General features: G+C 37.2%; 1 protein-coding gene and 1 long non-coding RNA gene across 3 annotated transcripts in view; one reads left to right on the forward strand and one right to left on the reverse strand.

The window, feature by feature from the left end:
* Window positions 1–24,535, forward strand: part of EFNA5 (ephrin A5) — a 277,728-nt gene that overhangs the window by 201,146 nt on the left and 52,047 nt on the right. The gene's annotated exons all lie outside the window — the stretch shown is intronic.
* LOC143665302 (uncharacterized) lies at window positions 12,745–20,218 on the reverse strand. Its single transcript, XR_013166846.1, has 4 exons — window positions 20,076–20,218; window positions 19,741–19,963; window positions 17,297–17,367; window positions 12,745–14,651 (listed from the first exon to the last, which is right to left on the reverse strand). It is a non-coding gene; the product is annotated as an uncharacterized LOC143665302 (long non-coding RNA).

The following is a 24,535-nucleotide window of genomic DNA, read 5'->3' on the forward strand; positions in this document are numbered from 1 at the left end:
GCCATACGACCCAGAAATACCATTGCTAGGTATCTACTCAAAGGACTTAAGGGCAAAGACACAAACGGACATTTGCACACCAATGTTTATAGCAGCGTTATTTACAATTGCAAAGAGATGGAAACAGCCAAAATGTCCATCAACAGACGAGTGGCTAAACAAACAGTGGTATATACATACAATGGAATATTATGCAGCTTTAAGACAGAATAAACTTATGAAGCATGTAATAACATGGATGGACCTAGAGAACATTATGCTAAGTGAGTCTAGCCAAAAACTAAAGGACAAATACTGTATGGTCCCACTGATGTGAACCGACATTCGAGAATAAACTTGGAATATGTCATTGGTAACAGAGACCAGCAGGAGTTAGAAACAGGGTAAGATAATGGGTAATTGGAGCTGAAGGGATACAGACTATGCAACAGGACTAGATACAAAAACTCAAAAATGGACAGCACAATACTACCTAATTGTAATGTAATTATGTTAAAACACTGAATGAAGCTGCATCTGAGCTACAGTTTTTTTTGTTTGTCTGTTTGTTTGTTTGTGTCTTTTGTTTTTTTCTTTTTCCTTTTCTTTTTTATTATTATTGTTTTTATTTTTTTCTCTATATTAACATTCTCTATCTTTTTCTGTTGTTTTGCTAGTTCTTTTCCTAAATCGATGCAAATGTACTAAGAAATGATGATCATGCATCTATGTGATGATGTTAAGAATTACTGATTGCATATGTAGAATGGAATGATTTCTAAATGTTGTGTTAATTTCTTTTTTTTCTTTAATTAATAAAAAAAAATATATCAGCAACATCTTGAAGTTTTTAAGTCAGGACTAAAATGATTGCTTTTTCCCCTGATGTACAAAGTTGAATGATTCTGTTGCCCACAACAGAATGCAGTAAAAAGGAAGAAGAAAAAACTTTCTGAAAAACTTCATGCTTTCATAGAACCTTGGTCACTTTACCAAATATTCTAAATGAGATTGTGAAGTAGAATGGCTTTCAGTGCTGAGTTCCGCAGATAATCCATGCTACTGAGCCATGTTTGGGTATCTAAGCTTTTCCAGGCTTCAATTTACTACATCACAAAATTGCTCCAACAAGGTTGTTTCACCACTTCCAAAAAGGTTTCAGTAGTACGTGTTCCTGGCATCCTGTCCCTCATCTCTGTGCCTCTTGACTGCCTCATGCTGTCCACCCTGTTTGGAATACCGCTGCTAACTTTAGAGAAATCCTATATAACCCTCGGTTTTACAAAGCCATGTTTTATCTCCAAGACTAGATTTGAGATCCTACTTTTATATTACAAAATGTAATTTCAAGTTTGTTTCTGTCTCCCTCACTGGGCTGAATTCTGTAAACTCAAGAATAGCATCTTTTCATCCTAGTACTCCTTGCCCAGCATAAAAAAGTTCAGTGTAGTTAAAGTTCAGTGAATGAAGGCTTTTGAATGACCAATTGAAAGTATATTACATGAGACTGTGAAAATAATAATAATAATCATAAGATGTGAAGAGGTGATGGAAAATAAACATGTCGAAAGTAATATGTTATTCTCATGGAGTATTAAATTTAGCTCTTAGCAGCCTGGTGGCCAAATCCAACAATAAATATAATGTGACCCAAATATAAGTGACAGCAGTGTAGTTTAAAGGGAGCAGAACAGACATTGGAGGGAGATATAAGGGAGTTTAAATCCTGGCTCCATTACCTGCTAGTGACTGCATAAGTTCTGGAATGTCTCTTCATCTCAGTTTCCACATCTGAAAAATGGAAATAATAAAACCCACTTCATAGAGTTGTTCCGAGGAGTAAATAAATTCATATATATTAAGAGAGCATAGCTGCTCCTCCTAAGTGAGGCAATTCCGAGGGTCACTGTGTTTTGTTTTTTTAATTAAACAAGGTAACATATAAACTATTTGGTACATTTATAGTTAAAAGTGTCAGAGGCCAAGTGAAGAAACTGTAGTGCCTGTATCTTTAAAGATTACTAGGCCATTTCCTGTCACCTCTATGGAGCACAGTATTAAGTGGCAAATGAGCTTTCCTTTGGAGAAGATAGCGTTAGACCACAACAGGTCAGTGAAGTTAAAGCAGAAACAATCGTGAAAGTTATGTTCATCGGTAGGTTGAGTGGAGGCCCTTTGACCCAGTGGTCTGCAGTTGACCCTGGACAAAGAAGAAAGAGGCACTTAGAGTTCAACTTACCTTGAGGGGAGTCCCAACCAGAAAACCTCAGTGAGCATGAGCGGAAGCGGTACATGGGGGCTGAGAGACGTAATGGACATTCAGGGTCATGCAGATTCTTTGGAACCTTTCTGAATATCTAAGCAGCGTGTGTTCTTAAAGGAAATGGATTTTAAAACCCTAAATACTAGATTTCTTCCCCCGAAGTTCTTACAGGACCATCGTGAAACAAGGGGAAAAGCTAAAACAGCCAGAGTTCGTTTGGACAACAGGCGAGTAGTGAAGGAAGCAAGAGAGGTGATTGATCAGCCCCCATCAGAAGCAGTAGCGAAGCCTGATTGATTTGCTGGGATAAGCATGGTTTGCTAAACTAACACAGACAAATACCCCAACCACTGGCACGGTTGTAGCAGCACTCGGTTTCAAAACATCTCTTCTTCAAATGGAATGCTCTTCAGCTCTCTAGAGGCTTAGCAAGATCTGGAAAGATTTTGCTTCTATTTGCTGGCTGCTACACACGCCACTTTTTACACCTTTACCTAGATGGAAAGCACTGTAACCCACTGCTTTGCATGTTCGAACAAGCCTGCTTGGATAGATGACAGTGCACGAACAGCTGGCTTCTTCAAGAGCTGATTTGCACCGCTCTGACGTTACCTAAACGATCATTACCTACTTTTTTTCCTCCTTTAGTGCTTCATCAAGTTGCAGCATGTTAAAAGAGAGTTGTGTGAGAAATGGACTAGAGCTGTGGGATAAAAATATATGTCACACCCTAGTTGGCTTAGGTTAAATGAACGTTAGATTAATATATGTGGAAACGCTTCCTTTTAGGAGATGAACCAGATACCCAGCAGCTGAGAGCTCTTAATTAGCCCTTTCCATTTGGAATATATGTGTGGTCATTCACTCGGTTCCTAATCCTTTGTCAAGTAAGGGGTCTAAATTAAACGGACAGGTACTATCTCTGAGATTGTATTATATCTGTCAAAGCCAAGACTGTGCTATTCAAGCGATAGCAGAGAATGAAGCATTTCCAGTTAGTGGATGGCATTTCCCTGCAGGAGGTACTCAACATCAGAAGTTTAGCTGCATCCAATCAGGGCAGCTGTGCGTTAAAGTTGTTCTGACAACACGAACTGGACCAAAGTGTTAGTTTTACAGATCATTGCAAGGCTTGTGGGGGGAAAAATCACACTGAGTTAAGTAGAGAGAATTATTCATTACCAGATTGCAGCAATAAACTCCAACAGCAAAGAAACAGAGACGTTTTGGATTCCTTATATCCGTGTCTGTGTGTTGTCCTAGGGGGATGGATTCAAGAGAGGTTGAAGGTAGAGAGTGAGGAATTTTCCATCTTAATCTGATAGAGTATTTTAAATAATTTATTTGATCAAGGTAATGCTCAGCTCGGAGTTTATATTGGTATGTAGCAGTATCTTCCCTTGGCTAAGGATTTTCAAGGAAAATGACCGGCAGATTTGAACACCAGACAGACATAAGTTACCAGTGTGGCTGGTTAGTAATTCCTTATCCCTCAAAGAATTTTAAAAATTTGCCAGCTTAAGAATGTCAGAGGCTAAAGCATGGAGGTGTTTAATGCATATTTTTTTCCTGTCTCACTAATAAACTGTTGACACGGGTCTTTTGTAAACTCCCTGGTTCACTAAATATATGCATGATCCGAGTGAGGAGAGGAACAGAGAATGCTCAAATTTCAGGATATAAAGTTTTGTTTAATTTCAGTCAATCATTTGTTGATGGCAAGTACGCCAGATGAAATGCATCCTCAGAATGAGCTCTGAGATCTTTGGGTCTGTGTATATAAATCATCTTGCCTGCCATGACACCACATCCAGCAAATACTGTTGACACTGACAAGGACCAGATGTGTAAGGCTGTGGCAGTGCATTAGGTTTTGACATCAGCCGACTGACGGTTACATTTGGAGGCACCGGTTGAGGGTTTGAGATTTTTGTCGAGTCCAGCAGGTAGATGGAAATCTGCCTTGCATGTTATTACATGCCTTTAAAACATTTAACTGAAAATAAATCTGTCTCTATTCATAGAATTAAGCTTTAAAAAAACTAAGCTCTTCAGACCAAAATACGTTGCTTGCTCGTTCTCAGTTCTGGCTTTCTTTCTCACTTTCTGATTTTTTTTTTGTAGCCGCAGTGAGAAGAGAGTTTAAGAAGTAAGAATAAAATGTGCAAATCATTTATAAAATATCTTTTTCCGGGAATGTTTCCTGCCTTGTTCCAATTCCTGCCCACCTCTAAATATGTTAAACATCATAAATGTGTAAGGAAACAAAAGATATACCTAATACACTTTACATTCTCAAAGTAACACAGTGACTTTAAGTTTAAAATAGTTATTAAAAATGTTTGATTTCCACTTTAGAAAATTTCCCCCGAAGTTTCACTTTTCAGAGCTTAATAACTTCTGGTAGTTTTATATTTCTAAATCTCAAGGTTTGAGAATTGCTGACATAAGAATAGTAGTTGGAGTAGATTACCATTCTAAGTAAAAGTTATTCTTTGCACAAAACTGATGAGAGACTAAAATCATTTTAATCTGAGTGAAAAAGCAGAAAAATGAGTAAGTAAGGCTTCAAATGATGAATTGAACTGATTTTACTAAAGAACTTCAGATGATCGTTTTTATCTTTATTTTAAAATAAAGCTATTTTACTTCTTTGTACATTTTCATTAATAGATGAAAATAAGCAGAAATAGCTCAAGAAAAGTTTCATTTTTTATCTTAAAAATTTTTTTTACTGAATTTGAATATTCATAGCATAAATATTTTAAAGCATACAGTATTTTAAAGTAACTACTCAGAAGTGGGTTTTAGAATTTTATTTCTCCGATTTTCAGTGGCAAAGTATGAGTTCATTTTTACTTTTAGAAAGCCTGAATTTCAGCTTCAGCTTTAGTTTGTATGAAGGGAATTATTAGCTTTGTTCGTACTGGAACCCTTTAATGTTTGAAGAGTGGGTTATTGATGATCTGGCATTCATTCTTGTGTGCATCCATCATTTTAAAAACACACACAGAAACCCTTCAGTTGGCATTTTTGCCTACAGGCTGCTGAAAGCTGATTCTTCCCATCAGAACTATCACAATCAGGGGAGACAATTAGCCAGGTTGGCCTCTGCTGATTTCGTGTGTGGCCCTTAGCATTGGATGGCTTCAAAGCACTCTTGAATTGTATCAACAAGTATTTCAATATTACCTGTTCTACTCCACCTGCTGCCGTTAGGGTCTGCCTTTCATCTCTGGGATTTGCTCGAGACTGTGAGTTCATGTTTATTTTTAAATGAGACCACAAGATACTGAAATTTTCAAAAGTGGAAACTTGTCAGATGTCATTACTAGTGCCATTTTGAAATCATCTAGTCATTAGCTCCTAAAAGCATGAAGTCAGTTGCCTATAGATAGGTCTTTGGTTTTTTTCTTTTCTTTTTGGTTCTTAATGCACTTCTGGAACTGAACTTACAGCGTTTGGTTCCTATGTAAAATGCTTCTACATACAGTGTATGAGAGATTCTCATGTATAATAAAATAAGAACTTGACTCAGTATATTTTAAGCCTTATTTAAATCCCAATGATTTAGACCAATTGGCAATAATGCATTTACATATTTTTCAAATGAAATAAATTTTTTTCTGAATATAATATTTATTTATTATATTTCTCAGGAACTTGTCTGAATTTACCAGATATTGGAACATTTGTTAGCAAAAAAGCAATGACTTTTATCACTCTTCTAAATATGTCTAAATAGCCTTCACATCCATCTATTTGCATATTCTGCCTGTTTCTAGAACTCAGTTTAAAATGTGACTTTGTTCCAGATATCCAGTTTAGTGGTATATGATCATCACTTAGAAATACAGTGTCTTTAGAAGTAAGCCAGAAGATCACATTGAGATTTATTTAAAACAATGTAGGGCTTGTGTACTCTTACAATGTGAGAAAGATACATATTCCTATGCATTAAAAAAAAAAGAAGGAGAAATTAAGGCTGGCCAGGATGGCTCAGTGGCAGAGTTCTTGCCTGCCATGCTGGAGAACCTGTGTTCAATTCCCGGTGCTGCCCATGTAAAAAGAAATTAGGCAAGCATTTCTTTTCACTTATTTCAAGGATTAAGATATTTTATTAATTTTATGTTTGTGAGTTGTCTTTGTGTATGTACATGTTCTTCGTTCATGACTTTTCCCAGGTATATGCACTGTAATTCTTATATCTGGCTGATGATTCTAACAGGGAAGATCAATTAGAAAATCACTCTTTAAGGGCATAACATTTAAGGGATAATAATTTATTTTATACAGATTGTTTTCATCATAGTACTGATCTTTAAGTGAAAATAGACTTAAATTTCTGCAAGTAAACATCTGCTTTATTATATATTCAACATTTCTTAGGTGGGTCCAATCTCAGGGTAACGTATATGTTTACTCTATGCATTTGTTCATTCATTTGAGCTTTCAGTCATTCATTTATTCATCATTATTCATTCTCTCTTTATATATAATAAATCTACATATATAAGCATATATTAAGATAATTTATTCTCAGCACTAAAACAATAACAACAGTTGGCATCATTGGTATTATTTGTTTTCTTCATTTTGCGAATTAATTTCATTTGCAAAAATTGGGTTATTTGTTGTCCATGACAATAATAGCACTCTAATTTTTCTGCAGTTTAGAAATTAAACAGTCTTGCATGGTTTTTTTGGTTTTGTTTTTGCTTTACACATGTACATAGACAGCTAATACAAACTAACATAGTTGATTTATCCAGTTGCTCTATGGGCAATTAAACCAGGAGTATTATCTCAGCAGGAATAAGTGGGCAAATTACACATGTGAAGTAAATGGATCTTTGAAGCTTATGCACACAGGTATTATTGTACAAGAGGCTACATTAAGATTCCTGTAGAGATCAATGGGGGTTTATTGATGAATACCAGAAAAGAGCAAAGTGATGTCACAAACTTTTAATAGTCTAATAAATTATATTTAACATTTTCTGCCTTGGTGTAAGACCTACAGTTTTCCTGCAAAACAATAGTGTGGCCTTCTACATGTTCTGAGGAAAGCTCTTTCCTTTCCTATGAGATTAACACTCTGAGGTCATATAGTTCTCAGTTTCCTGCAGTTGTCTGAAGACAATTAAAAGCCTTCAAAATCACTACCTTTGTTATCTTAAGAAGTGTGATACATGACAAAACATTGTGAGTTTTTAATATTACTTTTCATTTGCCACATAAACACATAACTCACATGTCCTCTTTGGTCTGAGTAGTCTCACACTGACCTCAACAATACTCTATAATTTTAGAATTCTAAACACCCCCAGTGTCACTTACAAAACAGAGTCCGGTTCACGTGAAATAATGAATACTTTGTTAGAGGATTTAGTAGATGAAACACATACATCCAGTGCCCTGATTTTCACCCTTAGCCTCTAATTATGCTCAGGATTTCATGCTTTTATCAACTATAAGCAAAATTTGAGTAGCAAAAGTAGAAAAACTTTTGAGTTACTGAGCAATATTTTCAGGGATTAGGCTCTCATGACTGTCCTGTATGAATTACAGCTTTGAACATGCTTAAAGCCACCAAGAGGGAAAAATACTTAGTCAGCAAAGCTAGTTTAGAAAGAAGACAAGAGAAGGAGAGTGACCGGAGGCATTTTACAGTCCAATCCTGGGATTTTATTTAAATCAAACCGCAATTAGGCTGATAGTTTCAGTTCTCTAAGAAATGGAAATGTTGCTGTCATCTAGGAAAGCCAAGCACTTTACCTCTAGAGTCCTGACGCAAACCTATAGAGGTCCCAGGCTGCTCAGAGAGCTATTTTGTTTCACTGAATTAAAAAAAATCTCACTTTTGCTTGGCATAGCCAATTCCTTCTCTTATCAGACCCCTCCTTCTTAATGCTAAAATTGAGGCTTATTAAATATTTCATGACTTTCTGTCATACTTAATCCAAATTTATTGGCCAAAATAACAGATCATTTGAAAGAGCATGATTTGCTTCACCTTTGGGGCCGACAGGTCTATTCACCATGCATAACAACAAAACATTTATGTCAGCATATCCTTCACCAGAGCCAAAAGGGAAAGTTAGAGCAATAAAAGAAATGACCTCCATCTGCTTAACATATTGTCAGCAGTTTTGAGATGGACAAAATCTTAAGTTACCCCTGCACTTAGGGCGTCTAATTACCTTCCAGAAGATTTTGGAAGAGAAGACGTTTTATCTGCCCAGAGAGGGTCTTACAGATGTTTTGGATTTTTTTTTTCTCCCTATCGTTTTTAGTGGGAGGGAACAGGTGTAACACAATTTTGATTAAGTGTGCATTATGTATTTATATTCTTTTAATGGAGATGTTGGAACCTGGGAAGCCCCTCAAGGACTTTAGATGGTCAGAGAGTTTCATAAAACAGTTCAGAAGATATTTGAAGAAAATTATTAAATGGTGACCTCACTGATTTTTCTCCTGATTATACTTGCCATTTCCTGCTGGCTGCTTCAGCCCTCAGAAAGGCTGAAAGCAGATGTGAAGGGAAAATGAAAATATTATAGTTTTTCATCAGTGGTGACATTTCTAACAATTGTTGCCCCATATATTGTCCCAAGTTCTGCCACTTTCTGTGTTTAAAGAGTAGAATCCTTTTCATGCTTCAGGCATGGTTTTGGCCTTCCATACTTGTAGACCAGAAATCAGAAAATCATCATGGTCTCCTATTGTGCCCTGGGCACTGGGACACTACCGGCTTTGAGTGTTTGGGTCTATCTGCTTCTCATTCAGCAGAAATGGATATAATGGTGGCAGGAATCTGGGAGCAGAATTAGGCCTAATCTCAGTGTTCTACCATTTGTGATTCTGAAATAACCCAGTTACCAAACATAGATAAAATGACTATTCTGCGTGTTTCCTGCTAGACTGAAGGAATGTTGTAGAGCCTTTAGAACATCTAGTTTCTCATTTATTTATTTTTAAAGTCAGATAGAGGGAGATTGTGTTACTTGCCCACTTCACGCAGTTTATAAAGAGAAGCGATAGTACTTAAGCCCATGTCTTTTACTCCAATTTCATGCTCTTTCTGCACTTCCCATTACCTTTTTTTTTCAATTTTATTGAGTTACAATCACACACCACACAAACCATCCAAAGTGTACAGTCACTGGCTCGTAGCACCATCAGGTAGTTGTGCATACAACCCCATGATCAACATTTTCATTACTCCAGAACAGACATAAAAATAATCCTTCCATACCTCTTAACTCCCCCTCACACCTCCATCTGACCCAGAGCATTGGTGCAGTAAATCTGCTGCTGTTGAGGAAAGAATATTAAAATACTACTGTCAACTATAGTCCACTGTTTGCAGCAGCCATGTTTTTCCCCCTATACCCCTCAATTATTTTTTTTTTACATTTGTAGTAGTTCATGCAAGAACTTATTTACATTTGTAGTGTTAATCAGTGACATACATGACTTTAAACAATCACTTTCAATCAAATTCACCTACAATACAGCACTATTATTTATAATCCCAATAACGAGCTACCATCACCTCTATCCATTCCCAAATATTTAAGTTCAACCTCGTTCACAATTGTTAGGTAACCGCTCCTCCTTTTAAAGCATCTGTCCATCTGTAGTGCTCTGTATTCTACATTTTAAGACTCTGAGTTTACATGTTCTAGTTAGTTCATATTAGTGAAATCATAATCTGTCATTTTTATGTCTGGTTTATTTCACCCAGCATATGTCCTCAAGGTTAATCCATGTTACGTGCTTCAGAACCTCTTTCCTTCTTATGCTGCATAATATTCCACCATATGTATATGCCACATTTAGTTTATCCATTTATCTGTTGATGGACTCTTGGATGGTTACCATCTTTAATGCTGCTATCAGCACTGGTGAGCAAATGCCTGTGCTTTTGAAAAGATCTTCTGAGTATATACTGAATAGTGGAATTGCTGGGTCATAGGACAATTCAATGTTTAGTTTTCTGAGGAAGTAAGTACCAAGCTGTCTTCCACAGTGGCTGTACCATTTTACATTCCCATCAGCAGTGAATGAGTGTTCCTCTTTCTCCATATCCTCTCCAAAATTTCTAGTTTTCTGTTTGTTTAATAGCAGCCATTCTTATAGGTGTGAGGTGATATCTTACTGTAGTTACGATTTGCATTTCCCTAACAGCCCATAAAGGTGAACATCTTTTCATGTGCTTTTTAACCACCTGTATTTCCTCTTTGGAAAACTGTCTACTCATATATTTTGCCCATTTTACAATTGGGTTGTTTGTCCTTTCATTCTTGAGTTGTAGGATTTCTTTCTATATAGTAGATTTCAAACCTTTATCAGATATATGGTTACCAAAATATTCTCTCCCATTTTTGGCTGCCTCTTCACCTTTTTGACAAAGTCCTTTGAAGCACAGACGTGTTCAGTCTTGAGGACATTATCCCTATTACCTTTTAACCTATGTGGTATTACCTAAGAGCTGCAAATAAAAGAATAAACATTAGAGATTATTATTAACACTCTTCTGAGAGTTCTGATTTCTGCCCTTACTAACTTTTCTCTTGTTCACCTTTTTTTTTAATTCTGACAATGCCCTACTTCAAGTTCTCTTTTACATGATTTCTAGGCAATCACAGGGAGCTGGAGGGAAGAGTTTATGTCCAATTTTGTATCCTCCCCAACAGCAGCAAAAAGTCTTGCACACAGTTGGGCCTCCACAAACAATCATTGAGTAGATGAATAAATGAATAATTTAATATCAGATGCTGGGGAGTAAGAAATCCTCAGCTCAAACCTGCAGTGTTTGTGGTTGTTGGCTTGCCTAGTCCATTGCAGTAGGCTCCTTGTGACCTTCCTACATCAGGCTGTCTCCCCATCTAAACTGTCTTCTCCAGAATGATCATGTTAAAATACAGATTCAATCATATCCTGCACCTACTTAAAGATCTTGGCTGGCTCTTCATTTCTTGCCAAACACCTTTTCGAAAATAAAGTTTTAGCCTCCCTTAGTGGCCTCATTTTCCCTCTGCACAAAGTCCTTGCTTTTAAGCCTTGCATTTGTACCTGTTAACCTTGGTTGGAAAACCCACTCTTGCCCTTTGTCTTGGAGGAATTCTGTCCATCCTCACAGACTGGACTCCTTATGGAGGCTTCCCGAATTCTTCCAAACTCTGTTTTTTGCTTCCTGTTTGTCCACAGCATTTTGTACAAATTTCTCTTCTCATTTATCTCATTTTATTGCCGTGATTTACTTGTGTGGCTGTCTTACCTGCTCGATTGTTAGTTCCTCTAGGGCAGGGCTACAGTTCATTTTTATTTCTCCACCTTCAAGTAAAATACCTGAGCCACAGACGGCAATCAATATACTTGCATTGAGAGAACTTATTAATTAATGAAGAGAGACAGAATATAAATATATGAAGAGTCAATCAAATTAAGAATGGAGAAGGGGCGGGCCGCGGTGGCTCAGCGGGCAAGAGTGCTTGCCTGCCATGCCGGAGGACCCCGGTTCGATTCCCGGCCCCAGCCCATGTAAAAAACAAACAAACAAACAAAAACTAATAAAATGATCTCTTTAAAAAAAAAATTAAGAATGGATGGAAGGTCCATCTAATAATCATATTGTTCAAGTAAAGTATAATTTTAAAGTTTAAATTAAAACAAGCCTTCCTGTAGAGAAACCTTTTTTATTCTAATGAAATGTAATGCTTAGTGTGCAGAACTGACCTCTGCAAAACTGGAAAATTTCAAGTCACCCTGCACCTCTAACGTGTTGTCCAGTGTCTCTCCCCGAGGCTTGTCCTCCCCAACACTCTGCAGGCTATCACTCTTTCTCATCAAGATTTATTCACCGTGTTCCCTAGTCTCTTAGGGGTCTTAGCTTTGTTAGGTGACAAGTATTAATGGGTCAGAAAAATGAAAATATGCTAATGCATTGGTTGGCAAGTAGGATTTCCCTTCCAAGCAGAGTAATTCTTGACCCATATTTAAGAACTGAAATTCAGACTCTTAGGTAAGGAATTTTTGTCTGAAGATGGCTCTTGTGTCCAGAAATCACACCACTCTGGCAGCTACCCACCCTTCCTCTGTATATTTAGGCCAGAAGGCCACTGAATTGTCTGTGTGTCTGCATATGCAAACCCCCTGAAGAGTCAGCAAATTCTCTCCCTCATTCTGTCAACTAATAGAAATCACCTCTCCTTATTTCTTAAACAAAAAATTTTGTTATAATTGCACTCTACCTACTCTAGAGATGTTGCAATGACGGCTAAATTTTTTTTCTAAAGATCTTTGAGATTGTCTGCATCTTTTCAAGCTACTAAAATTCTTTGTTTTTAGCAGTAAAAAATAATTATGTAAATAATATAATATACATATTTTCACCTTTTATTAATATTTATTAAGCATTTACTATTTGTCAATCACTAAACTATGCCCTTTACACTTAATCCTCATTGCTTGTTTAATGTATTAAGTCCTAACATGTCTTAGGAGTAAGGCATTATTATTATTCTGATGTTACAGATAAGGAAATTGAGGTATGGAGAAAATAAGTAACTTGTCATCGTTGCACACATATCATCAGAGCCCTTCTTTGTAGCTGGGCAGGCAACTCTTTATCCCTTTCTCTTGACCCCTCCCTGAATTGACTGCCACAAGTGATGTGTTTTTTTTTCTCATTTATTCGACAGATATCTGAAAAGTCTGAAAAATGAAATAAAGCTGAAATGTCTTTAATCAACTCTGATTTCTTTGATAACCACCAGACAGTAGCAAACTTTACATGCCATATGTGCTGAAAAAGCCAGGTGCCACAAGGATTCAAGATGCAATTTATTTCCACTCCATTTCTACTCTTTATTATGACACTTCTCAAGTGGTTCACAGGACACCTGTTAGTGTTCCTGGACGTTTTATGCTATTTGCATCATACTTACAGAGGTCTGGGTGACTGAACTTCACACCTGCCATGTCCCTTTGCCTGTCTCCAGCCTCCTCTGCCTGAACAGTTCTAGAATGCTCAATGAATTGGGAAGTCTCCCTTTCATGAGCTCAGCATTTTGTGAGTTCTCCATTGTTGATTCCCTAGTGCCAAGAATCAGTCCAGCAGGGTATTAGACCAGATTCTCACTGGAAGCTCACATTTCCCCTCTACCTTTTTGGACATAAGTAAATCACTAAAGTGGAAACAAGAAGAAATAGTCGTTAAAAACACTCCGATAGGGCATGTGTGCTCTGTACACTGTGGATTAAAATACTCTAGCATTTTTTAGAGTATTTAGAGAAGGTGGCAATTTTTGTCCTATGGTAGTTTACCATTATTCCTGTGATTAAAATTAGATTTATTTGCTAAAATCCATAAACAAAAAACATTTGGGCTAATATTGAAAAATGTGTAGTTTTATATATTTTTTTCCTTCAAAATGAAGCATTACATTAAAGCATTGTTTGAGACTGGAACAAATAAGTAGCAAATCATGCCTAAAAATTATTGTTTTGAAGACACACTCTAGTTGCCAGCTTTCACACTAAAGGAATTTTTACTTTTAAGCTTGTCTTACACAAATGATTTTGGAAAAGGAAGCCCATTCCTGCCCTGGATATAGCAGCTGTGCTTGCTGGTTTTATAATCTGTAATCTCAAATTGTGCTTCTATTTTAATTGCAGCATGCCTGAAGCACAGGATTCTTTTCAAATGTTCAGACATGACTATTTAAAAATTTAAAGAGAAGTTCAACCATTAAGTATTCGCATCTTCTCTGAGATTTTTTTTCTGATGTGATGAAGTGAAATACTTTTTCATATTGCTCATACTATCTACTTACATTCTCTTGCTTATGCAAACTTTTAAATAGGCTGTAGATGCAAGAGCACATAAAAATCTGCACAAATTTTGTCTTGCTTTGCATTATTGTTAAGTCAGTGAGGATTCTAATGGAGTACAAGGAATGAGGCAACAAGAATCCAATCAATAGATGCAGAAGGCAAATGAACTTGCATACATTAGCACTCTGATGGGAAAAGATAAATACCCGTTCTCCTTCATCTTTTAAACAATAAACATTAGTTAAAGAGGTCTAAGAGATACCACCCTGATTTACTTTTAGCATTTTTTCAGGGGTGCAAACACTAGAACATAACAAGTAAATTGAGCATTGAGGAGTCTGCTCTGAGCTACTGACATCAGATCAATGTATAAACTATAGTAGGTAGAACTCAGCATGTTGGGTCCGCATGGATGACACTATCTTCAGTTTTATTCATAGAAATATGAATCGTTGCAAAGATGTCCAAAGGAAGGTTTGTTCCATGAGTAGAGTTTATCTTGGAGCAAATAGCCTCGAATTCTGGCATGCAGGCATTTCTGTGTACTCCACATTTATACTCCATCCTTGGAGGAAGGCAGAAAGGATTTGTCAGATGGAGAAGATCTAGTTGTCTGGATTCTGGACACAAATCATCTGCCACTACAGCAGTTAACCCTTTACAGTTCAACTCAAGGGATGTTTGGGGAGTGCTAGCTATGTGCTCTGTCCCCCATTATGCCAATTAATCACTTTATTTTTGGTCCCAGTAGTGGCTCTGGCATGAATTTCAAAGGGTAGCAAGTGCCTAGCACTAATGCTTCTAGCCATAATATAATTAGCAACACCCAGGGATTTTCTGTGCTGCTTTTTTCCCAACTCTTTGTTTAATACTTCTCTCTAAGGGGACAGAGCTTGGTCTAAGGGGCTGCCAAGTAACCACAGCTAACTTTGATAGAAAGAAAACCTCTGCCATGGATTTGCCGTATCACTTAGTCAGCTTTAGCCTAACACAGCAACTTGATTATTTATGTTGATTTAATGAGTCAATAAACAAATGCCCTAATGGTTTCATAATGGCCCTTCTCCAAAGCGCTCACCTACAGACAGGGAGAAACCTGTACCCCAGGGACAATTTGAATGTCCTCTTTCATATTAGGAGAATACTCTGGTTTTAAGTAGGCACTTTTAAAGATGCAATGTGTGCAAAATTCACGTGGTTACTTTTATAGCACCAGGGGAACTTTTACTCTTTGGGAAACTAGAAATTCCATCTTAGGGGAAATACCATCTGTATTGTTGGAAGAGTAATTAATTTGTCACTGTTGTTGTGATCTCAATCCAGAAAGCCAAAAAGAGGTTAAAAAAAAATGTCTGCTGAGTATCAGCATTTTTAATCTTTTTCTTTGCATATTTAAAAAATAAGTCTTTCCTTAACTCTCTTCCATTATGGTTAACAGTAATCAGTCCGTTATTGTTATATTATATAGCTTTGTTTCATTAGGGCAATGAAAATGGTATTGAACAACAGCAATATAATTCAAGGAAACAGTTTGTAATTCAGTTGGAAATTGCTAATGCAGTGGAGAGTCGATAATACAATCAGCTCGACTTTCCTAGGAAAACATGAGCTAAATTTCCTCTCAGATCATCTCACAGGGTGGGGGCGAGGAAGATGTTCTGTGTTCTGAACAGTACTGGAAGGCTGGATGCTCCTGAATAGAGAATCTTTATGCATTGAATTTGGAATGACATATATAGGCCCTGGGAAGAGCTGCTATTTAAGACTCAGATTCTCCCTGGAGATTTTTTTTTTTTAAAAAAGAGACTAGATAATTAACAATCCCTAAAGGAAACAGCTGGATGAGAAGATGCCTCAGAGCCCCTTCTACAATATCTCTCTCTAGGGGCTCGATGCAGAAATTATTGTGAAATTATTATCGAGTATAGAGTTCCAAGGGAAGACTAGCAGGCCACTTCTTCCTGTTAGTTTAGGAATTTATAAATACTGTCATTTAAGACTGGTCAACATGGGTGCTGTATAGGAATACAAAGGCAAATAGCCTGGCTCTTAAAGGAGAATGGTTTTGTCACTGTCCTTTCTGGTTACTTGGTTATGGTGGTTGTTTGATGAGTCAAAGCTGATTACTGAAATCTTTACATGAATTCATAGATTCAATATATTGCATAAATACTTGGCTGCAAATTTAATGCCAAGAAATCCATTTTTAATTCCGTGAGTTCTTGGGGGTGTTGGATTGCAATTTACCATTAAGAAAAACAAGAGGGATGTGTCTAAATTTGAATTGTCCTATAAATTTTTCTTCTCATTAGAACCAAAACAATTTCCTTACGCACGGTATGAATTTTTAAATGTCCTAATTGTCTAACAGAGAAAGGCAGTATTTCATGTTTCTATATACTTCCAAACATCCCTGACATCTTTAAAGATATTAATTATGTCATGAAGCCACCCTGATTTAAAAAAATTAATGATTTACTAGCAAATGCTATGCATATGTAAATTTGTTCCTTCCACCTGTTATGCTCGAAACCCATATTTGCACTCAAAACAAAACAAAACATCTCCGATAGCTTTTAATTTTCAGTTTATTTCCTCTAGTGGATTAGAGGATGGTTGTAAATTCTTAGGATTTAAAACCCTAAGCCAAGCTGTACGCAAGCTTCAGAGCGTGTCCCAGTCAGATGGTGGTGAACACAACTCCAGCCCAGCTTTGCAGCCTACATCGCAGAAGAGAAAGGCATTTCTGCAGATAAAAAGAATGCCATTCTCCCTCCTCCAGCTTTGGGTATTATGGCACATGTATGAGGACAAGCTTATCACGAACAGTAGACATATATACTCTGTTAGCGTTGTAGACTATGCTTTTAGCTTGCTCGTTTTGTCAGCACATATCATAATGCTGCTTTATCTAGCCATGTTTAGAAAAACATGTTAACTAGCACTTGAAAAAAATATTTCTATTGCGATATCTTCATGTACCATACAGTCCATCCAAAGTATACAATCAGTGGTTCACAACATTGCATAGTTGTATATTCATCACCCTAATCATTTTTAGAACATTTGTATTACTCCAGGAAAAAAAAAAACATACATCCAATGTCCCTTATGCCTCCCTCTTATTGAACACTAGTATTGCAATCTACCCAATTTTTTTAACCCTTTATTCCCCCTACCCTCCATTATTTATTTCTTTTTTGTCCTTACTTTTTTACTTATCTGTCCACATCCTGGATAAAGGGACCATCGGCCACAAGGTTTTCACAATCGCAGTCACACTGTAAAAGCCATATAGTTATACAATCATCATCAAGAATCAAGGCTACTGGAATACAGTTCAACATTTTCAGTATTTCCTTCTAGCTATTCCGATACACTAAAAATTAAAAAGGGATATCTATATAATGCAAAATAATGACCTCCAGAATAGCCTCTTGACTCTATTTGAACTCTCTCAGCCACTGAAACTTTGTCTCATTTCTCTCTTCTTCCTTTTGGTCAAGAAGACATTCTCAATTCCATGATGCCGGGTCCTGGCTCATCCCCAGGAGTCATGTCCCACATTGCCAGGGAGATTTATACCCCTGGGGGTCATGTCCCCCGTTGGGGGAGGGTAGTGAGTTCACCAGCCAAGTCAGTAACCAACACTTTTAATGTTTTTAAATTAAGAACTAGATTCATGGAAGTATCTTTGGCCGGGTCTTGGCTATTATGAATCTTTTCTCAGATACATGGTTTTTGGAAGCAGGAAGTTTGAGAGTATTCCAAAGTGAGTTCCCTTTTTGTTTACACTTTTATTTTCCAGAGGCAAGGTTGAAAGGTATATTTTATATTTGTGGAATTAAAAAGTCTGAGTTCCCTTTAGAGTACAAATAGATTCTGAATTTAATTAAATATTTGGCATGCATGAAGGAGATACCCGTATGTTGAATTAAAATATCAATACCTGAAATTGCCCTATTCTATAAATGAATTGATCAGTGAGATATTATAATCACAGTTTCCCTCAGATTGGATACAGATTCTGAGTTAAGTCCTGGCTCATTTAATACCTCCCTTGGGTTTCACACATCGCTTTGTTGGATTTTGACCCAGCTCATCAACACTGAGTTTGTGACGCAACAAGTAGCTCGCATTCTCTCTTTTTCTCTGCTTTGAACAGATTGAACAGCGATATAATATTGATAAACACTGAGTAGAAATGTTGGAATCTGGGATTGTACTTCTTACTGAGTGCTGGAGAAAGCCAGTTGTGACCCTGTCCTCTTGAGGTTCACGGTGCTGAGTTGTCACCCAGCATGGAGTGCCCGTTATCACCCTCCTATTTCATCATCTTTGTATCTTGGCATTAACCATCCCCCTGAAACCTCACAGTCCGCACGAGTGGCTTACTTCAGAGCTTGTAGCAAGACCAAAAATTCTGAAAGTTCAAGAGGAGGGTCATATGCATTTACTTTGAACTTACAGTTCTTTTCTAAGGTAGACATTTTTAAAGTAGAGTTTATTAAAACGAAAGGGGAAGGGGAAAACAACAACTATATTCTCTGTCATTGAGATAGACAAGCATTTAAGTAGGTAGAGATATAATAGCCCTTGAGAATCCCTTAAAGTGCTTAGATTTATTTCCAAGAAATAAATAGTGAATTGTTTCTTTCTCCCCCTTATGTTTCCTAGGGACGGAGCAATTAGTTTCTTATTTTTTATGATTACATTATTCTTGCATATATCTTTCTGTGGTCCAGGCTATAAAAGTAAATAGAGGATCCAGCCATATGAATGAATCTCCTTTTAATGAGTGTGGGGAGGAAATAATAATACTAAGTAGTGCAAAACCATTTTTATGTGATAAGCCAAAGTACCTTTGTTCCCGGGCTTTCCAGTCTTAAGCCACAGGCCACCAGTAAATGCCTACATAAAATGACGGTTTCATATATTCTGGTGTTAACAAAGGTACTTCGTGGTTTATTTTATCCCCAGAATTCACTTAATATGATTTTTGAAGGGAGGTGGCATATTCTATTTTGATTTCAAGGGTCAAGGGAAGGTAAAATGGAGTGTGGAACTCTTCTATAACACCCTTCATTTTATCTCTGGGCAGAAGCCTTGCTGAAACAGTGAGATAACACAGTTGCCAGGTGATAATACAGTCATTTTCATAGTGCCTTGAGTTAATTTCAGAGTTGAAACTCTCCTTACTTAGGAAAATAATGTCCCTTCTCCCCTCAGACCATCCATTTGATGAGTACAGCAAACGGATATTGCATATCTCCCACATGCAAAGCATTGTGGGAGGTGCCAGCTGCCTCTTAACTCCTCTCTTCCTTTTCCTCGTACTCCCTTCCTGGCTGTTTTTACTTTATCGTTTTTCACTAATTCTTTATATCTCTGAAATCACCGCTAGTAATGAATTACAATACCACACACACCCTAACTCTACCATTAATATAAACTGCACAAATATTAGTTGGGGGAAAAAAACCCTACACTAGAGACAATGCTATGTCATGAACTTTGTTCTAGTTAGTAAACATTTAGCCTGACACTCACTGCTTTTCCACCGAGCAAGGGTTCACATTAACATGTTCTGATCATAGTTGCAGGGGAGATTTCGAGAAGTCCTGAGATAAAGCCAAATGAAGCATGTCAAATACCTGTTTGCCTTTCAGCTTCCAGCAATGACCTGGAGTGTCTAGTAGATGGAAGGAAGGAGGGATTTCTGATCCTCAGAAATGGCAGGAACTCTTGGTCTTCTAAGGCCCAAGGACAGTGGATTGGTGCTAGTCTTTCTTTGCGAAGACTTGAGTCACTATCTGGTAGATTTGAGGTGACTCTGGCTGGTTCCTGAGAACGTTGGTTTCCATTCCTGACTGTGACCTGGGGAGCAAAGACAGGAAGTTATGTTAGGAGGGGCACACTCGATCCTCCCCATGACTCCTGCTAACTGGAGCAAATCCCTGTGGATATCCCAGTCTGGTCTGGGCCTGACCTGAGCAGAAAAGAGCCTCAGAACCAGAAGACCTGTGGATTGCCAACTCGTGGTTGCTGGGACACTGCTCAGAGCAGAACAGTGCTTGGCAGAGGCTGAAAGGGAGCCTTGGGTGTTCCTGCCAACATGATAGGCTGCTGCAGGATTTTGTGAAGCAGTCTGATGAACCCTCTCAAATAGAGGCACCTAACTCTGCTCGGCTGTGTAATTGGGATGGAAATGGGCCAATGAGAGGCAGCAGTTTGTGCTTAACCTTTTGGGAGTCTTAATCCAGGAGATTGGGGTGGGGGCATAGCATTACAAATAATAAGCTTCTCTGCCTGATCTGTAATGAATTAGTAATAAATGGCCAAGCAGTCTATGAAAGTCTGACGATTACAGAGCAGCTTTAGCTAAGTGCACAGGACCACATCTTATTTTGATCAGCTGTAGCATAGCAAAGACATGTAATTATCATAATCTAACAATTAGCCTGGCATCACTTTCCAGTGTTTAATTACCCTGATAAATGGTAATTGAATAGAGGGCTTAATGACAAGAGAGAAAGTTTCATTCTGCCTTAGGTGCTTAAGTTGTCTACTTTCTAGGCATAATTTTCTACCATTGCTTGAACAACAGTCCTGATTATCATTTTCCTTTTTGCAGTCAAAATAATGCAGCCATTATTTTTGTTTCCTGATCTTGACCTTCGTTTCTAGAATTGTTTAGCTCCTCTCAGAATTTGATACTGAGACCCAGAACACAGCAGGAGTTAATGGGTACAGTCCACACAGTTTCCTTGTTTTAATCATTGTTTCTAATATCCTTCAGGTACAGTTTCCCTTCATTGAACATGTATTAACATGCAGCTACTATGCTAAGTGCTTACGTTACAGAGTCATGAAATATCTGCACTGTCTTCAAGAAGCTCAAGATTACCATTAAATATATAATCTATTTTACCTTTATATTATATAAGTATATATTTACATTCTAAGTATTTTATATATGCATATGATGCATATGAGGGCTTGAGATATACAAACATATGTATTTCTTGTTTCAATTATCAGAATGCCACTCTACTAAAATAATACTTGAAAATCTCATAGATTCATGAAACAGTTAATTGTGTTATAGAAAGATGCTTTACTTTCCAGAATGATGTAAAGGAAGTTTCCTTTATTTTGCACCTACCTCTGATACTTAAATAAGTAAACATTTTTATAATATTTGCATTTTTTACATAATACCTCACTCTTTTTAAAAATTCAACACTATAAAAAATACAGTGTAAGTTTCCTTTTCCTCTTGTGAATTCCACCTACCCTTGTTCTCAAACTACTACCTAGAAGTAATCATTTTTATGTTTTGTTAAATCTGCTATATATATATATATATATATATATATATATATATATACACACATGTATATTTAAAGGTAGTAAATGTAATATGCTTACGTTTTCGTTTCCAAATTTGATTGTTCCTCCAATTCTGCATTTTTTTCTGCATCTACTATGTCCCAGATATTCAGCTTCGTAATAACCCATACCTAGAAAAGTTATATAACTTCCCCCAACAGCTGTATATTTGGTTTGTTTCCCCTGTTTTTACTTTATAAAATATGCTACAGTGAAGAAAAAGATCACCACTAAAAAGCATTGTGATAATTATCATGATATGCTTTCAGCACAGTACCAGTTTTCTTATAACTCTACGCATTTATCTTGGATGGAATCAGTACTTCTGATCTCAGCCACCAACTAACTTTTGATGACTCCAACTTTCTTTTCTCCTACCTTAGCTTCGTTCCTCTGGTCCCAGATTTGCATTCTAGCTTCTCATAGGATTCTAACCAACCCAGCAAAAGTAATGACTTCTCACACGTCAGTAATGCATGGAAGCAGCATCAGTTTGCTATGTCCTAAAGATGTCAACACTGATGACGATGATGATGATGGTGGTGGTGGTACCAATGGCGGCCATGATGTTGATGCCCCAGCATTAGCAGACAGATATTTCACCTTGTCTTAGGAAGATTGAGCCCAAAAGGGAAGTCATAAAACCTATCTTACTTAGAGGTTTTTTCATCTCTTCTGGTTTGTTGTTCTTGTTTGCATGCCACATCGACCTCAAATATTTCAGTTTCTTATAAGCCAGGGCCAGATCTCAAATTCCGATGGTAATGATCCAAATAAGCTGTCATCAACCCATGGTACAAATGCTGATTTCGCTTTTGCACAGCAAGTGCTTTAGAACTGTTAAATCAAAAATCCCTCTTTGAGTTGATTAGTACGAAGGAGATATATTATAGTTCTTTGGTTATTGTTATTTTTAAAACTAAGAATAGCCTGACATTCCACTGGCTAGCCCCAATAGGATACAAAAGAGCTACGTGTCAATAAGCAGTTTGGCAGGTGTCTTATTTGTTTGATCGACGCCAGCATTCCCTGAGCAGAATCCATTTGTTTATTCCTGTTCTCCCAGGACAGGGGCTGGATACCCTGTTCAATGATTTGCTTCATCCGATTTTGCTGATTCTGTGTGTACGTGGCAAGTACTCTATTCCACGTGCTTTCTGCAGTGTAAAACCCAGGATGACTTAGAGCACGAAGTGTAACTTTGAAAGCTGCTGGCCAGCAGGATTGGAGAAGGAGCCTGTTGTGCATTCTAGTTGCAGCTGTTGTTAGGAGATATGCTGATTGCCAGACATTAATTCTCTATTTTTTAAAAATACCCATTTGAAAACCATTAGAAATGATCTATGATGTGTTGTGTCTCTTGGACTCTGCCGGGTTAATTCTTTAGCTGACTTGGCCCGTTGATGTTGATACCTTCTTACTCCATGCCTGAGGCCTCTTTGGGGGCTTAGAAGCAATTAGACTGTCACCCAAAGCTCCCAGTCCCTTCCTGAAGAAAAGTCTTGTTTAGGCTCCGCCAATTTAATGCTTTGTTTCCTTTGGAGTGCCTCTGTCAAGCTAATAAAACAAACTCCAAATGAGTTAAGACACTGGTGGAGAGATAATTGCTTGGGCCCTGTATTTGAAACAGGTGCCACTCCTGGGAGAGTCCACTTTTAAAGTCATTCTGATTGATATGACTTGTGCTAGAAAAAGCAACAAAAGCAAAAAAGCTGCTTGACATTTTTATCCGTCTATTTGATATGGGTAATCAGTAGCAATTGTGACATTTTTAAAGCCAAGAATTTCAAACCACGTATTTTTAAAACACCAACCCACATACAAGAGGTTAAAAAAAAAAAAAGTGACATATTAGTTAGTATATGAAACCACTGATGAATTCTAAATATCTGGTTAAGTAAATTATATCTTATTACCATAGCCAATAGTTATTGAATTCAAAGCAAGTTTCTCATGCCTCAGAATTTATAATTACCAAGCATGCATGCGTACGAAATTCTGTTGGAGTTTGCATTAGTGGATGTTCAGCGTTCCAGATATTTTTTTCAGTATCTTGTCCTTCATTGGATGAAAATGTATGTGTTTTAAAATACTGCATTTCATCTACAAAGGAATATATAGGAAATACCTCTGAAATTCGTCCTCGAGTTTTTTTTAACTTGTAAATCTTCACTTCTGTGGGAATTTTAGTTATTGGTACACGTGATATTGGTAAAGGGCCTGGAAGAGTTGAATTGGACTCCCTAAAATTACGTGTTTCAGTCATCATGTAATACCTGTTTCAGCCTGAATAACTGGCCTGGCAGCAGTGAAATTGTCCACGACTCTGACTGATTCTTTAAAGTGGAAAATGAAAGTCAATTACCAATACCTTTTAAAAATAAACGTGTTTCAGCCCGCAAGAAAAATTAGTAAAAAATTAACAAAATTAGTCATTGTTGGGCCCCCTAGGGGATACTGTTCTTATTTATATACCCAAAGTTTGACTCGTGGTTTGTAGTTTGTGACTTAACCTCTGGAGGAAAACAAAAAAAGAACATCTTGAGATTTCGGATAGGAAAGCCATAAGGCTCTCACTCTGTGCTGAAAGGAATGACAGAAGGAGGACAAGAAGTAGTGTTATGTAACAGAGACTGCCATCCTGCCCGTCTCCTCACAAAAAGCATATTTATAAAACAAGCCCATGTCTATTACAGGGCCTACGCGGCATTTAAAGGACCAATAAATTCTTTTGGATAAAAAATAGGCATCTTGTTCGGAAAGTAGCCTTTAAATCATAATAGGATTGAAAGAGAGTGCTGCCAAGATATATATATTCACTCTGAATTTAGTTTAGAATTTGGGAGGAACCCTAAGCTGATAAATTTGTTTAATCTTTGACCATAAAGCATATCTTTCTATTACATTTCAATTTCAGGATGTAATACGTTAAATTGCCTTGTAATTTAAAAAGTGACAATGTAGTTCTGTTCAACTAGGAATATTAAAACAACTGCCTCTTTGATAGATTAAAATACACTTAAAATTTAATAATCAACTATCCAGTTAGTGAGAAAT

The sequence above is a fragment of the Tamandua tetradactyla genome, chromosome 21 (assembly GCF_023851605.1).
Source record: "Tamandua tetradactyla isolate mTamTet1 chromosome 21, mTamTet1.pri, whole genome shotgun sequence".
In the NCBI taxonomy this organism is placed as follows: domain Eukaryota; kingdom Metazoa; phylum Chordata; class Mammalia; order Pilosa; family Myrmecophagidae; genus Tamandua; species Tamandua tetradactyla.